Source organism: Manis javanica, chromosome 3, assembly GCF_040802235.1.
Source record: "Manis javanica isolate MJ-LG chromosome 3, MJ_LKY, whole genome shotgun sequence".
NCBI classification, from domain to species: domain Eukaryota; kingdom Metazoa; phylum Chordata; class Mammalia; order Pholidota; family Manidae; genus Manis; species Manis javanica.
In genome coordinates, this window is record NC_133158.1 from 61,844,084 (window position 1) to 61,850,793 (window position 6,710).

Here is a 6,710-nt window from a genome sequence, read left to right on the forward strand (position 1 = left end):
TAAAAATGTTGCAATGCTCTCCTGTTGTTTGTACATTGTCTCTTTTTTGCTTCAGCATCCTTTGGTTGCTGTAAACCTTTATTTAAAGTTCTGACAAAGTTGACTGATAGGTTGTGCTTATTTTTCATTGTTTCTGTGGAAGGACGAGGCCCTGGCTACCTATTCTGCCATTTTCACTGATGGTACTCCCCATCCCCTCTTAAAAAGTTTTGAAAATGGGGCACTGTATATCTACATGAGATTTCCAGCTTCTTTTGAAGAATTGCAAAATCTGTCCCTACTGGACCACAGTTCCACACATCCACAATTGCCTGATGAGTATAGCAGTTGCCCTGTTCAGGCAGAACAAACATTCTTCAATTTCCCCAGACTTCTTCTCCTGCCCCTTAATCATTTCAGTTATCTGATTGGTTTTTATGACCCATTTTAATTTTCAATCTTTTTATTATTACATAATGACTAAGACCCTAGGCCATGAGGCAGACAAAACTGGATTTGAATCCTGTCTTCACCATTTACAGGCTGCATGCCCTTAGGAGAGTGACCTGTCCTCTGTGATCTTTAGTGTCTGCACTTGTAAAATGACAGTAAACATAATGACTCATCTGAGTTGTTGAGATGAGTAAATGATAGAATACTTACAAAGAATTTAATGCCCAGCATTCAGCAGGTAAATAGTGGTTGTAATGAGTTTCAATGTAAACTTACTAAAGTCTTTTTTCATGCCTTTTGGTAATGTTTAGAACTTTTTTTATATGTTGAGTATATTTATTCAAAAAAGTTATTCAATTTATGAATCTGGTTGTGATTTGGATCCTTTTCTCTTTAATATATTTTCTAAATGGCTAATGCTGATAAGTAGGAGGGATAATTTCTGATTCTCTTTTACCCTGCCATCTTTTAAATTTCTTATTAAAGAGATTTTTCAATCAGTTTCATTTTTTTTAGTAGGCAACAGTAATGATCCTTTTTTCAGTACTTTATAATATTTATATTTTCTCTTTTCTTTAGAATAGAACTCTCAAGCAATGTTTAATAGTTATGAAGATTGCAGATGTCTTCATTTTATTCCTGAATATAATGGGAATGTTCCATTAATCGCAATATTTAATTTTGGTCTTTCATGTATATATATACGATAAGGAAGTTTCTATTTTCATTTTATAAAGGACTTTAATTAGCTTTTGAATTTTATCAAATAATTTGTAGAATCTATTGAAACGATTGTATGATTGTCTCCATTAATTTACTCATGTAGTTACATCAGTAGACTTTTAAATGTTAAATCAGTTGTGCATTCTGAGAATAAACCTTATTTGTCATCCTGTATTTGTCTTTTCACATAATTCTGGAATCAGTTGCTATATTTTATTTGGGATCTTTGTATTTTATTAACCAGTAAGAATGGTCTGGTGTTGCCTTGTCCTGTTTTATATTTGTAAAATTTTGGTATCAAGATTATGCTAGCTTTATAAAATAATTTAGGAAACTCACTGATTTTTCTGTGCCCTGGAACATTTTTTTTTTTTTTTTTTTTTTTTTGAGAGGGCATCTCTCATATTTATTGATCAAATGGTTGTTAACAACAATAAAATTCAGTATAGGGGGGTCAATGCTCAATGTACAATCATTAATCCATCTCAAGCCTAATTCTCGTCAGTCTCCAATCTTCTGAAGCATAACGAACAAGTTCTTACATGGTGAACGAATTCTTACAGAGTGAATAAATTCTTACATGGTGAACAGTACAAGGGCAGTCATCACAGAAACTTTCGGTTTTGATCATGCAATATGACCTATAAACCATCAGGTCAAATATGAATATTCATTTGATTTTTGTACTTGATTTATATGTTGATCCCACATTTCTCCTATTATTATTATTATTATTATTTTTAATAAAATGCTGAAGTGGTAGGTAGATGCAAGATAAAGGTAGAAAACATAGTTTAGTGCTGTAAGAAGGCAAATGTAGATGATCAGATGATCAGGTGTGTGCCTATGGACTAAGTATTAATCCAGGCTAGACAAGGGCAGCAAGACATCCACGGATGCAGAAGATTTCTCTCAAAGCAGGGGGGGTGAGGTTCTGAGCCTCACCTCTGTTGATCCCCAAATTCTCACCTGATGGCCCCCCTGCGACTGTGCCTGTCTTAGGTTGTTCCTCCCTTGAGGAATCTTACCCGTCACTGGCTAACCAGTCATCTTCCGGGGCCATACAGGGAAATGTAAAGTTGGTAAGTGAGAGAGAAGCCATATTGTTTGCAAAGGTTAGCTTTTTACTTCTTTGCAGATTTATGCCCTGTGGCTTCTATGCCCAGCACTTGTCTCGAGGTATCTTTACCACCTGGAGGAATTATGATACTCGGTAAATTCGATATGAGGCACGAATTCTATTTAAAGTTTGTAATTAGGAAGGAAGAAGAAAAGCTATAGATGTAGCATATGAAGGAAACTTGGGAGGATTGATTATTTCTTTGACATATCTTCTTGTATAGTACCTTAAGTATGTATAGGTTTTAAACTACTAACTAATTTGCACACACATATTGACATAATAGGAATACGGTGACATAAACAAAGCAAATCTATAATTACCAGCCATCTCCAGTGAAGCCAAGAAAACCATTTAGGCACCCTAGGCATTTGTGAAAATTTATCTATGATATGATGGATATTTTCCAACTGTACTTGAACCATCAGACAAATTAAAGCAGCCCATTTCTGGGATCTGTTCACATCCCATATGTTCTTTTAACCATAGATAGTCTATAGTCATGAGATTTTGGAGCGCTACAACTTGCACCCCTCCCAACTCCTGGTTGAGTTCCAACAGTACAGATCCAGTCAAATTCGTTGTCTCACTGTATGCACATGCCAGCCTAGACATCTCCCTCCTCCTTCTTATGGCAAGTCCAGGAGACGGTGGGCTGGATGCAGCCACAACCGCAGCATCGTCCGGATCCCTGTGGAGGCTTTTTGATGATCATCCCCCGGCACGAGTCCTCCAGAGAGTGCTGATGCCGGAAGCTCCTCCTCATATCGTATCTTAGTTCATTTTCTGGGTATCCAAGCTAGGCCTTGATCTTCTGCGTAGAAACAAACAGACCCTTTGCCCACACTTTGACATGCCCTCTATACCACTGTGCAGAACTCATTGGAGGTCAGCACACAGTAACTGCTTTTTTTTTTTTTTTTTAATTAAGAGAAAGGAATATTATCAGAAAAGAGTACCTCCATAGCTGATCATCTGACACCCTTTAAGTGATCAACATTAAGGATATTTAAAGCATGCGTTGATCTTTGATTTACCAATAGTTTTATCCTGTTAAGGAGTAATCCCCCTTTTCTTTCTTTCTTTCTTTTTTTTTTTTTTTAATTTTTAATCTACACTTACCTGAAGAATACTATGTTTACTATGCTCTCCCCTATATCAGGTCCCCCCTAACAACCACATTACGGTTACTGTCCATCAGCTTAGCAAAATGTTGTAGAGTCACTACTTGTCCTCTCTGTGTTGTGCAGCCCACCCTCCCCTTTCTCCCTCCCCCCCATGCATGCTAATCTTAATACCCCCCTTCTTCTTCCCCCCCCTTATCCCTCCCTGCCCACCCATCCTCCCCAGTTCCTTTCCCTTTGGTACCTGTTAGTCCATTTTTGGGTTCTGTAATTCTGCTGCTGTTTTGTTCCTTCAGTTTTTCCTTTGTTCCTATACTCCTCAGATGAGTGAAATCATTTGGTATTTCTCTTTCTCCGCTTGGCTTATTTCACTGAGCATAATACTCTCCAGCTCCATCCATGTTGCTGCAAATGGTTGGATTTTTCCACTTCTTATGGCTGAGTAGTATTCCATTGTGTATATGTACCACATCTTCTTTATCCATTCATCTACTGATGGACATTTAGGTTGCTTCCAATTCTTGGCTATTGTAAATAGTGCTGCGATAAACATAGGAGTGCATCTGTCTTTCTCAAACTTGATTGCTGCGTTCTTAGGGTAAATTCCTAGGAGTGGAATTCCTGGGTCAAATGGTAGGTCTGTTTTGAGCATTTTGATGCACCTCCATACTGCTTTCCACAATGGTTGAACTAATTTACATTCCCACCAGCAGTGTAGGAGGGTTCCCCTTTCTCCACAGCCTCGCCAACATTTGTTGTTGTTTGTCTTTTGGATGGCAGCTATCCTTACTGGTGTGAGGTGATACCTCATTGTAGTTTTAATTTGCATTTCTCTGATAATTAGCGATGTGGAGCATCTTTTCATGTGTCTCTTGGCCATCTGTATTTCTTTTTTGGAGAACTGTCTGTTCAGTTCCTCTGCCCATTTTTTAATTGGGTTATTTGTTTTTTGTTTGTTGAGGCGTGTGAGCTCTTTATATATTCTGGACGTCAAGCCTTTATCAGATCTGTCATTTTTAAATATATTCTCCCATACTGTAGGGTTCCTTTTTGTTCTATTGATGGTGTCTTTCGCTGTACAGAAGCTTTTCAGCTTAATGTAGTCCCACTTGCTCATTTTTGCTGTTGTTTTCCTTGCCCGGGGAGATATGTTCAAGAAGAGATCACTCATGTTTATGTCTAAGAGGTTTTTGCCTATGTTTTTTTCCAAGAGTTTAATGGTTTCGTGACTTACATTCAGGTCTTTGATCCATTTTGAGTTTACCTTTGTATATGGGGTTAGACAATGGTCCAGTTTCATTCTCCTACATGTAGCTGTCCAGTTTTGCCAGCACCATCTGTTGAAGAGACTGTCATTTTGCCATTGTATGTCCATGGCTCCTTTATCAAATATTAATTGACCATATATGTTTGGGTTAATTTCTGGGGTCTCTAATCTGTTCCACTGGTCTGTGGCTCTGTTCTTGTGCCAGTACCAAATTGTCTTGATTACTATGGCTTTGTAGTAGAGCTTGAAGTTGGGGAGTGAGATCCCCCCTACTTTATTCTTCTTTTTCAGGATTGCTTTGGCTATTCGGGGTCTTTGGTGTTTCCATATGAATTTTTGAATTATTTGTTCCAATTCATTGAAGAATGTTGCTGGTAATTTGAGAGGGATTGCATCAAATTTGTATATTGCTTTCGGCAGGATGGCCATTTTGACGATATTAATTCTTCCTAGCCATGAGCATGGGATGAGTTTCCATTTATTAGTGTCCCCTTTAATTTCTCTTAAGAGTGACTTGTAGTTTTCAGAGTATAAGTCTTTCACTTCCTTGGTTAGGTTTATTCCTAGGTATTTTATTCTTTTTGATGCAATGGTGAATGGAATTGTTTTCCTGATTTCTCTTTCTATTGATTCGTTGTTAGTGTATAGGAAAGCTACAGATTTCTGTGTGTTGATTTTGTATCCTGCAACTTTGCTGTATTCCGATATCAGTTCTAGTAGTTTTGGAGTGGAGTCTTTAGGGTTTTTTATGTACAGTATCATATCATCTGCAAATAGTGACAGTTTAACTTCTTCTTTACCAATCTGGATTCCTTGTATTTCTTTGTTTTGTCTGATTGCCGTGGCTAGGACCTCCAGTACTATGTTAAATAACAGTGGGGAGAGTGGGCATCCCTGTCTGGTTCCCGATCTCAGTGGAAATGCTTTCAGCTTCTCGCTGTTCAGTATAATGCTGGCTGTGGGTTTATCATATATGGCCTTTATTATGTTGAGGTACTTGCCCTCTATTCCCATTTTGCTGAGAGTTTTTATCATGAATGGATGTTGAATTTTGTCAAATGCTTTTTCAGCATCTATGGAGATGATCATGTGGTTTTTGTCTTTCTTTTTGTTGATGTGGTGGATGATGTTGATGGATTTTCGAATGTTGTACCATCCTTGCATCCCTGGGATGAACCCCACTTGGTCATGGTGTATGATCCTTTTGATATACTGTTGAATTCTGTTTGCTAATATTTTATTGAGTATTTTTGCATCTACGTTCATCAGGGATATTGGTCTGTAATTTTCTTTTTTGGTGGGGTCTTTGCCTGGTTTTGGTATTAGGGTGATGTTGGCTTCATAGAATGAGTTTGGGAGTATTCCCTCTTCTTCTATTTTGTGGAACACTTTAAGGAGAATGGGTATTATGTCTTCTCTGTGTGTCTGATAAAATTCCGAGGTAAATCCGTCCGGCCCCGGGGTTTTGTTCTTGGGTAGTTTTTTGATTACTGTTTCAATTTCTTTGCTTGTAATTGGTTTGTTTAACTTTTGTGTTTCTTCCTTGGTCAGTCTTGGGAGGTTGTATTTTTCTAGGAAGTTGTCCATTTCTTCTAGGTTTTCCAGCTTGTTGGCATATAGGTTTTCATAGTAGTCTTTAATAATTCTTTGTATTTCTGTGGAGTCTGTCGTGAATTTTCCATTCTCATTTCTGATTATGTTGATTTGTGTTGACTCTCTTTTTCTCTTAATAAGTTGGGCTAGAGGCTTATCTATTTTGTTTATTTTCTCAAAGAACCAGCTCTTGGTTTCGTTGATTTTTGCTATTGTTTTATTCTTCTCAATTTTGTTTATTTCTTCTCTGATCTTTATTATGTCCCTCCTTCTGCTGACTTTAGGCCTCATTTGTTCTTCTTTTTCCAGTTTTAATAATTGTGATGTTAGACTATTCATTTGGGATTGTTCTTCCTTCTTCAAGTGTGCCTGGATTGCTATATACTTTCCTCTTAAGACTGCTTTCGCTGCATCCCACAGAAGTTGGGGCTTAGTGTTGTTGTTGTCATTT